Genomic DNA, 11,273 nt, shown 5'->3' on the forward strand with positions numbered 1-11,273 from the left:
ACTGTCATAAATTACGCTTAAATAGACATGAAAATAAAAATAAGAATAAGAATTAAAAGTGCTAAGTAGATAGGTATATACACGAGGGGCTCAAGAGTTGGGAGTTCGCCTTGTAATCGGAAGGTTGCCGGTTCGAGCCCCGGCTCGGACAGTCTCGGTCGTTGTGTCCTTGGGCAAGACACTTCACCCGTTGCCTACTGGTGGTGGTCAGAGGGCCCGGTGGCGCCAGTGTCCGGCAGCCTCGCCTCTGTCAGTGCGCCCCAGGGTGGCTGTGGCTACAATGTAGCTTGCCATCACCAGTGTGTGAATGTATGTGTGAATGGGTGGATGACTGGATATGTAAAGCGCTTTGGGGTCCTTAGGGACTAGTAAAGCGCTATATAAATACAGGCCATTTACCATTTACACGAGTGCAGGTGGTGATCAGTGCCAAACATGGAATGATGCAGTGAACACAGCGTAGGGTCATGTGTTAGTGGTGGGAACAGTCATACGGTTATTGTTCATGAGTCCAACAGCAGAGGGGAAGAAACTGTTCTTATGGCGAGAGGTTCTGGTGCGAATGGACCGGAGCCTCCTGCCTGAGGGGAGCAGGTCAAACAGACTGTGTCCAGGGTGAGAAGGGTCAGCTGAGATCCGAGCTGCACGCCCCAGTGTCCTGGTGGTGTACAGGTCCTGCAGAGATGGGAGTCTGCAGCCAATCACCTTCTCAGCAGAGCGCACAACACGCTGCAGTCTCTGTTTGTCCCTGATAGTGGCTCCAGCGTACCACACGGTGATGGAGGAGGTGAGGATGGACTCAATAATTGCAGTGTAGAATTGCATCATCGTCCGTGTTGGCAGGTTGAATTTCTTCAGCTGCCTCAGGAAGTACATCCTCTGCTGGGCTTTCTTAATGACGGAGGTGATGGTGGGCTCCCACTTCAGGTCCTGGGTGATGGTGGTACCCAGGAAGCGGAATGAGTCCACAGAGGTGATGGGGGTGTCAGTCAGGATGATGGGGGGAGTGGGGCTGTGTGCTTAAGTATATGAAAGGCACCCAATTCGAGGGATAAACCAATAATGTGTCTACACATACGAGACAACTCAACAGAAAACTCATTTTAAATTGTTGCAATAGCACGTAATTTGTTGAGCATTGATTAACATTATCTGAAAGTCATGTCCTTGGTGCAAATTGTTGTCAGTATGTACAGTGCAGTTCAGCAGAGAGGTACAACGGTGAGTGTCAACAGGAATCTGTAAAACACAGCTCTGCCGTGATTTGAGGCTGAGATCATTGTGATAGGATCATCTTGAGAAAGAAGAGAACAAAAGGCAACCAACATCCAAGGAAAAACATTTCTAATATCCTTTAAGAAGCCTGGAGAACTAGCCCTAAAGAGTACTTAAAGAAACTATAAGAAAGCTTTCACAGGAGAGTTCAGGCTGTGTTGAAGAATAAAGGTGGCCATGCCAATTATTGACTTTCAAGCTTGCTAGAATTCCACAAACTGTTTTTGTCTTATCTGCTGTATTTTGATGTGTGTTTGCATGTTTCAATAAATCCCTGCACCTCTTTCTCATTTTCCCAGCAAAACATAAAGAAATGAGAGGCAGCTCTTGCCTTTTAAGGAGGAAATAATGTGGTTAATTTTTACTATGACCTTTACTCTGACATGGTGACAAACATTACCTACCTACAGACCGAGTCACTCCCGGACCATCAGCACCGGCTCCCCTCAGGGCTGTGTTCTTTCTCCTCTGCTCTTCTCCCTGTATACTAACTGCTGCACCTCCACCCACCAGTCTGTCAAGCTAATCAAGTTTGCAGATGACACCACCGTTATTGGACTCATCTCGGACGGGGATGAGTCTGCCTACAGGAGGGAGGTTGAACGTCTGGTGTCCTGGTGCAGCCACAACAACCTGGTGCTGAATGCCCAGAAGACAGTGGAGATTATTGTGGACTTCAGGAAGCACACAGCTCCACTCCCCCCCATCATCCTGACTGACACCCCCATCACCCCCAGTTAACTTCAATAATTACTTCCTCCAAACCATCAACGTGTCTTTTAGACCCCATTCCTACAAAACTGCTCAAAGAAGTCCTGCCATTAATTAATGCTTCAATCTTAAATATGATCAACCTATCTCTAATAATCGGCTATGTACCACAGGCCTTCAAGCTGGCTGTAGTTAAACCTTTACTCAAAAAGCCATCTCTAGACCCAGCAGTCTTAGCTAATTATAGGCCAATCTCCAACCTTCCTTTCATATCAAAAATCCTTGAAAGAGTAGTTGTCAAACAGCTAACAGATCATCTGCAGAGGAATGGTTTATTTGAAGAGTTTCAGTCAGGTTTCAGAGCTCATCACAGCACAGAAACAGCTTTAGTGAAGGTTACAAATGATCTTCTTATGGCCTCTGACAGTGGACTCATCTCTGTGCTTGTCCTGCTAGACCTCAGTGCAGCGTTCGATACTGTCAACCATAATATCCTATTAGAGCGATTAGAACATGTTGTAGGTATTACAGGTACTGCACTGCAGTGGTTTGTATCATATCTATCTAATAGACTCCAATTCGTGCATGTAAATGGAGAGTCCTCTTCACACACTGAGGTTAATTATGGAGTTCCACAGGGTTCAGTGCTAGGACCAATTCTGTTTACATTATACATGCTTCCCTTAGGCAGCATCATTAGAAGACATAGCATACATTTTCACTGCTATGCAGATGACACCCAGCTCTATCTGTCCATGAAGCCAGATAACACACACCAATGAGTTAAACTGCAGGAATGTCTTAAAGACATAAAGACCTGGATGGCCGCTAACTTTCTGCTTCTTAATTCAGATAAAACTGAGGTTATTGTACTCGGCCCTGAAAATCTTAGAAATATGGTATCCAGACGTAAATCCTTCTGACACCAAAATTGAAGGAAACGGTTTCCAAGGCCTAATCCGTGGATCGGCTTCCTTCGAGGCGTGGACGTCTATCAGCAGAGAATGTACCTTCACCTATCAGCAGAGAATGTCCCTTAGTCTGTAACACAGTCAAATATATTCTCAAGCAATATTCAAGCATGCCATTCAGCGTGTTAGTACGAGCTCGGGAGCAGCTTGGGAGAACAAGAAAACAGAGACTGCTTTAGATTGTCTTCCCAAATTGACTCAACTTTATTCACAAGTACAACAGTTTATATAGAGGGTAAAATTCATGAGACAGCAGATTATCAGTTTAAACCAGTACAGACCAAGATAAGGGAGCGTGGGTGAAGAAGCATCCTTTGTGTAGTTTATTAGTTCAGCTACAATTGTGATTATCTCAGCGACATATTTTCAAGGCACAAAACAAAGAGTTCTTTCATTAGTGAAATCTGAAACAAACCATTTGGCCTTCAACAGGCGTCTAAAAGATTAAGAAACTAATGTAGCTGAGGGAGTGATCTCTGTGGTATTTCAACCTTGTACCAGCCTGTGATTCTCACACATCAATTCTTGGGTCAAAGAGAAAAATAACTAAAACAAAGGGGCCTTATTGAATGACAGAGTTTTCCTGCATAATGTCACTATAAAACAATATCCAGTAAATGCTACCATGGTACTAAAATACCTAACAGTATCTAACCAGATTCTTACTCTGGATGGCATTACCTTGGCCTCCAGTAACGCTGTGAGGAACCTTGGAGTCATTTTTGACCCGGACATGTCCTTCAACGCACATATTAAACAAATATGTAAGACTGCTTTCTTCCATTTGCGCAACATCTCTAAAATTAGAAATATCCTGTCTCAGAGTGACGCTGAAAAACTAGTTCATGCATTTATTACTTCCAGGCTGGACTACTGTAATTCATTATTATCAGGAAGTCCAAAAAACGCACTGAAAAGCCTTCAGCTAATCCAAAATGCTGCAGCAAGAGTCCTGACAGGGACTAGAAAGAGAGAGCAGATTTCTCCTGTTTTGGCTTCCCTTCATTGGCTTCCTGTTAAATGGTAAATGGCCTGTATTTATATAGCGCTTTACTAGTCCCTAAGGACCCCAAAGCACTTTACATATCCAGTCATCCACCCATTCACACACTGGTGATGGCAGCTACATTGTAGCCACAGCCACCCTGGGGCGCACTGACAGAGGCGAGGCTGCCGGACACTGGCGCCACCGGGCCCTCTGACCACCACCAGTAGGCAACGGGTGAAGTGTCTTGCCCAAGGACACAACGACCAAGACTGTCCAAGCCGGGGCTCGAACCGGCAACCTTCTGATTACAAGGCGAACGCCCAACTCTTGAGCCACGATCGCCCAGAATTGAATTCAAAATCCTGCTCCTCACATACAAGGTCTTAAATAATCAGGCCCCATCTTATCTTAATGACCTTGTAGTACCATATCACCCTATTAGAGCACTTCGCTCTCGCTCTGCAGGCCTACTTGTTGTTCCTAGAGTATTTAAAAGTAGAATGGGAGGCAGAGCCTTCAGTTTTCAGGCCCCTCTTCTGTGGAACCAGCTTCCAGTTTGGATTCGGGAGACAGACACTATCTCTACTTTTAAGATTAGGCTTAAAACTTTCCTTTTTGCTAAAGCATATAGTTAGGGCTGGACCAGGTGACCCTGAATCCTCCCTTTGTTATGCTGCAATAGACGTAGGCTGCCGGGGGATTCCCATGATGCATTGAGTTTTTCCTTTCCAGTCACCTTTCTCACTCACTATGTATTAACAGACCTCTCTGCATTGAATCATATCTGTTATTAATCTCTGTCTCTCTTCCACAGCATGTCTTTTATCCTGTCTTCCTTCTCTCACCCCAACCGGTCGCAGCAGATGGCCGCCCCTCCCTGAGCCTGGTTCTGCCGGAGGTTTCTTCCTGTTAAAAGGGAGTTTTCCTTCCCACTGTTGCCAAAGTGCTTGCTCATAGGGGGTCATATGATTGTTGGGTTTTTCTCTGTATCTATGAAGCACCTTGAGGCAACTTATGTTGTGATTTGGCGCTATATAAATAAAATTGAATTGAATTGAATCACCTCTGTGGACTCATTCCGCTTCCTGGGTACCACCATCACCCAGGACCTGAAGTGGGAGCCCACCATCACCTCCGTCATTAAGAAAGCCCAGCAGAGGATGTACTTCCTGAGGCAGCTGAAGAAATTCAACCTGCCAACACGGACAATGATGCAATTCTACACTGCAATCATCGAGTCCATCCTCACCTCCTCCATCACCGTGTGGTACACTGAAAAAAAGGGACTGGCCATCTCTTGGATTTATGTAAGCATCTCGCATGTATTTAACACAATTGTCTCATGTTTTAAAGTTAAATGTAACTATATAGTGTAAAAACTACATGATATGCAGAAAGGGTGTATTAAATTGTTCATATCATGTTCAGGTGAAGTAAGTCAATAAGATAGCAACATTAAATCTCATGAAACCACGCGTGATTTCATCTCGCGGGCTTTGGATCGTGGTTTAAAAAAGGCATCCATCTCAGTCAAGTCGAGCAGCCAACTCTACGTTTTTTGGTATGTCTTGATTTTTTTGAATTAATATTTACCATATTTCAGCCAAATGTAGTTAAACGTCTAGAGTGTCGCCATGTAACATGCTAAAAAAGAGCCGTTAGCTTATTTGCTGTTTTATCTGTTGTCAAAGAATTGGCGCTTTTTTCATTTGAATTTGTCTTTGGCACAAGAGCCGTAATATCACATTAAACCTAATTACGAGGCACTCATAACATAATTTGGTTTTCTGTGTGAATAGATTTGCCAACTGACTCTTCAGTTACATTGTGTATTTACTGCACCGTGGTGTTAGTGAGATTTTGGACATTGAACAGCTTTAGCTAATATCATCAGCGGCATTATGCTAGCTTACATCCCTACCCTTCCTGCCCTCACCTGCTGTCCTTTTGTTTTTGTTTTTGTTGTTGTTGTTTTTTGCTGCACATTGAGAGACGACCTCTATTCTGCATTTCACCAGGAGTAAACTGATGGATTGTGGGTTCAAGGTGTTATGGTAAGAAAGTATATTCTATTTTCGCTTAAGGTTTCTGTAACTTAATTATAATAGGTTTTTTATAATTATTAGGTGCATGCATACTCAAATAGACCACCCTATTAATACAACCCAGAAATCCAAAATCTGCCATAGGTTTAACCTGTATGTATTGTAGGAAGGTGATTACTGGACTCACATTAATGCACACTTGAACTGAAATGAGGTTGTAACTTGTGGGTTCTTGGGTTGCAAATCAGAAACAAACATGTTTGGATTTTTTTAATCCCATAAGATCTGGAAACACGGTTTTTATTCAACAAAACATTACTGATTAACCAAGCACAGTGCCTGCTGTTATTTCAAAATAATTTTATGTCATTTCAGATAAAATGCAGCATTCCAGTGCATCCCAACCATGCCTTTACAGTCAAGGTTTCTGACGGAGCTGAGTTTCTCTCTGACAGTCTGCTGAAAGTGTTTGCAAAGTGATCGGGGGAACAGGGCACAAAGCTAAAGGATGTAGCTGCCATGATGACAGTAAGAACTTTAAAATTCTTTAACTACAAAGTGTATATGTATTGCATTAGGTCGGTAAAAGATTTTTATGCTGCATCCATTGAAACAGTCAACTATTACCTGTGAGTACTGATTCCACTGAAAGGATGCCATAATTTTCGTCATGCATTTAATGGCCCACTGAGAAAAATTTATCTTTTTTTAAAAATATATGTTCTGGAAACTATATATCCATAAAGTTGATGTCAAACAGGAACTTTTGATATTGCTTTGTAGATGCTGGTGTTGCATGTTGACTGGTTTAAAAAGTCAAGAGTTTTTGTCTGGGATCATTTTCTTCTGTGCTACTGAAAAGTTCACAAATCTCTGTTTTCTTTGTTATAATACTTAAGGATGACATTAATGCTCGGAGTCCCTCATCAAAGTGCTCCGCATCTGTGTGAAAGACAATTGCAACATCTTGGTGCAGGAGTTCATGGTGAGTGTTTTATGAGTAGATTGTGGCTTTGCAACATTTTAAAATGCATTTAGTTATCTACTTGATCCTCATTGGACTGGTTAGGACCAGTAGTCCTCTTTAATAATTTGAAGTTCACATGAAGCCTGGTAGTGAACTCGGCCGCCGGCCCTTGAGGCCCCACCCCACCCCTGTATTAGGGGTCACATCAGTGTGAAAAAACTTTAAATTTGTCATTCTAGTGAACAAAGGAAAATCCCACCAATATTTACGCCCACTCACATCCTGGGCCATCTGATCTCAGGAATTCACATGATAAGGTGGGGCCAGGTTTCACAATGAACTCACCCGAAACTCTGGCTGATTGGGACCCACACCCAGTTTCACACCTTGGCTCAGGCGATTAGAGGATCATCAGGGGGTCCTTTTGTCCCTCTGTGGGGGGTTACTCCCACTAGGTTTATATCTGGGACTCTCCACCATTTGACCTTAGAACTGAAGAAGCTTCTCGGATGAGAGGTGAAACGTCTTCAAGTAACTTAAAGAAGTCCAGACGCTTTTCTTTGCAAGCTCCTTTGACTACGATGACCTGGATGACTGAGAACCTTCACAGACACCAATATTTACATTAGCTTTTGTTTGAAAAAAAGACCAACTGACCAACAGCTAACCAAATTGTGGGGCTGAAAGTCTAAATTCTAACATCTTCTGAGTGACATAACCTGGATTTCTGATGGGCCGGTGTCTTTCTAACAAAAACTAATGTAAAGCATTTGAAATTATGTTTTTCACCCTCTCTTAGAAACTCTGTTAGACCATGAATGGCAGCATGGCAGGCCACTCTTTGGCTATAGCTATTTACTATGTTGCTTGCATTGGTTTAAATTACTCTAACATTAGAACTGGTAGATTCAAAAGAGATGAGTTTAAAAAGGAATCTTAAAAAAATGTTTTGTGTTTAACCAGGACTTGACTGAGGCTACTGCACAGATTGAGAAAACCTCAATGAACATCTGTCTCCAGAGGATGCGCCAGGCAATGACTTTTCTGATGTTGGCATCATCATCGAGGGTATAGTAGTTCTTCAAGATCTGGACAACGTGACCTTTGCAGTAGCCATGCTGTTTGGACCTTTTTTATTCCTTCAATATGAGTTACCCATCACAGCTCTGCTACACTTTTGAGGTGATTCAAAGGGCGGTAATGGAGTTGAATGCAACTCAGCTCTCAAGAAAAGCTCACAACTAAGACAAAACTGCTCCTGCAAGGAAAGCTCACTGTTATGCATGCAAGGTGATCAGCTCTAGGTGAGAGGAGATTTAAATCTCACACTTGTTCTGCTGCATTTTTGAAGCTCAATTCCAGGAACAGATCGCAGGGTTCATTTTTATATACTCTGCAACTGCCATGAGGACAGGGCTGTTTTTTTGTTCTTGTTTGTTTTTCCTTTTGCTCTGTACAAGTTCTCTGTTTGTCTGTTTGGCAGCATTTTTAAATTTCTCTTTGTATTTTTTCTTTCTTTTACTAGTGAAGAGATGTAACGTGAACAGTTATACAGTCTAAATATCCCATATGGATCGTGTGAAATGGTATTTTCAGTTTCATTCAGTGAGTAAAGAACGTTGAATATTTCTAAGTGTGCTGTTTTGAACCAACATGTCACAGTATGATCAGTGCTGTAATTTTTGACGGTCACTGTATCAATGTTATTTTTGCGTCTCTTGAATAAAGGTTTTGACCTGCAAGTGCTAATTTCTTTAGTTATTGGGGTAAAATGGGTAATGTTAATAGGAAGGTGTTTGCCAATTCAGTAACCTTATTTAATGTTAATGGAAACTAACATTACCTCAAATTGTTTAGTTATAATTGTTGTTTAATTGAATCTTGACGTCAGAGGCCTTAGAATGTTTTGTATTGTTCTTTCCCAACATTTTTCAAAAGAAACAGTCTAATTTCTTTGCTGTGATTGATTCCAGAGAACACAGAAGAACTGACATTATTTAACTGTTGATTTATATAGATTCAGTGGAGGAGTAATGTCAGTTTAATTCTTTACCTACTGCAGTGAAATTAGACATTTTGTTTTGAAAGGTTACTGGTGGATACCAGCAACCATCTTGGAAGAGAACAATACAATCTGTTATAAGGCCTCCATTTGAAAATTGTGTATTTGATACTAGAATATAATAGCAAAATGTAATTTGAAGATAACATGTAGTATTTAAGTGACCAAGTAGTATTGGGTAAAAGTTATTGAATGGTGTTGGGATAAAGTGAGAAAATTGTGAAGGATTAAAATATTCCAAGAGCTCAAATTACTTCATCAAAACATGTTTAAGTCACATTTTATCAACACAAATTGCACAGGTTTATTGAACATGAATAAATTGTGTTCATTTAACTCAATTGTTTAAGTTGCTGCCAAAGCAAAACATCTGTGTGCAACAAATGTCCTCCATTGAATTAAGTAAATCCAACAACATATTTTTTTCAGTGTACGCTGGAGCCACTATCAGGAACAAACAGAGACTGCAGCGTGTTGTGCGCTCTGCTGAGAAGGTGATTGGCTGCAGACTCCCATCTCTGCAGGACCTGTACACCACCAGGACACTGGGGCGTGCAGCTCGGATCTCAGCTGACCCTTCTCACCCTGGACACAGTCTGTTTGACCTGCTCCCCTCAGGCAGGAGGCTCCGGTCCATTCGCACCAGAACCTCTCACCATAAGAACAGTTTCTTCCCCTCTGCTGTTGGACTCATGAACAATAACCGTATGACTGTTCCCACCCCTAACACATGACCCACTCATGTATATATCACGTATATATCTATCTATCTACTTAGCACTTTTAATTCTTATTCTCATTTTTATTTTCATGTCTATTTAAGCATAATTTATGACAGTATGTTTGCACTGAAGCACCGCAGCAATTTCCTAATGTTGTAAACCCGCTCAACATTTGGCAATAAAACCCTTTCTGATTCTGATTCTGATATATATATATATATCTTTCAGTGATTTTATCACAAAACCATTTATGCAACTGTCTGCTGAATAAATCCAAATGTCTTTCCTGTAAATATCACGTGTGGCCGTAGTGAGTCCTCTTTTACAGTATTGCTGAAATTTCTAACTTACAATGTGGTGATTAAAAATGATGGATTGTCATAGAATTTAATATTTCAGAATAAATGTGAGAAAGATCCAAAAGGATTTAAATGGAAAGAAATTAAATTAAAGTTGTCCAACATAGTGACAAACATAGCTAGCAAACATAATCGGTCATACTTCTTTGTACTTTTCATTTACAGCTGAATCTCCCTATTGATCCAGTTCATGATACAAGATGCTAAAACAAAACAACTTTTTACTTGCAAATCTGGGGATTAATATGACCCCCCACACCCCAAAGCCTATGCTTTGTTGTCAATCACAAATGTCCACAAGATCATATTTAGTCCCTTTAAAGCTGTTTAGCAGAGCAAGAATGCAGGTTTTAATCTGCCCTGTAGCTTTTTTAAAGCCTCCGGTCATATACATTCCTTGTTATTTAAATTCAAACACAGATTGTTCAGCCACAGTAAATGCTGGCGTTTGACCTTTGAAGGTGTTATTACATAATTTCAAAGTGAACAACTTTGCAATCTGCAAACTCCACAGCAGATTATACTTTATGGTATACCTTTTTCGCAGTGTCAGTTTTGGTGTCAATATTTTTTTTTAGGTACAGTGAGGTACAACAACCTAATCTTATTTTCTCACTTGCATGTGTGAATTGTACACATGTTCATATTCCAGTTTGTTAAAAAGAGTTAGATTTTGTTGCTGCCTCAAATAAAAAAGAAAACAAAACGGAACAACAACAAAACCCCATCAAAATATTTATTTATCTGTTTTACATTGTGTAGTATGGGGGAAGGGGGCAGAGTGCTCTGCTAAATGTTGCTTTTTACTAAGAATTTTTATTTTTTACATTTAGATGACTGGCTTCTCCCGCTTCTGCTGTGCACAGGTTATTTTACCTCTAGTATTCATGAAGTAGCTTTGGAGATATTTCATATATTTTTATTTTCTGGTTTGAAGCCTTGAAAGAATTATTGCAATGATTCCCAACAATACATCATTTTCAGAGACAATTTAACACATCACAATAGGAAACAGAATAATCAAATTAATGGCGCTTCGACTTTGAGATCTGATTGCTTGTGTGTGACAGAATCAAGTCATCAGTAATGTTATTAGTAACACCACTTTTCTGTGTTCGTCAGTAAAAAATACTGAGTAGATACCGATTAGGAATAGATTAGATTATCAGTGAT

General features: G+C 40.9%; 1 long non-coding RNA gene across 1 annotated transcript; it reads left to right on the top strand.

Moving 5' to 3' along the window:
- Positions 1-5,280: 5,280 nt before the first annotated feature.
- On the top strand, positions 5,281-9,315 carry LOC147316711 (uncharacterized). Its single transcript, XR_015131645.1, has 4 exons — positions 5,281-5,999; positions 6,366-6,518; positions 6,890-6,975; positions 7,921-9,315. It is a non-coding gene; the product is annotated as an uncharacterized LOC147316711 (long non-coding RNA).
- The last annotated feature ends 1,958 nt before the right edge of the window (positions 9,316-11,273 follow it).

Source organism: Aulonocara sp. 'chitande type north' Nkhata Bay, linkage group LG12, assembly GCF_057382095.1.
Source record: "Aulonocara sp. 'chitande type north' Nkhata Bay isolate Kocher_YH1m ecotype deep benthic linkage group LG12, A_spYH_male_GT1.1, whole genome shotgun sequence".
Lineage (NCBI taxonomy): Eukaryota > Metazoa > Chordata > Actinopteri > Cichliformes > Cichlidae > Aulonocara > Aulonocara sp. 'chitande type north' Nkhata Bay.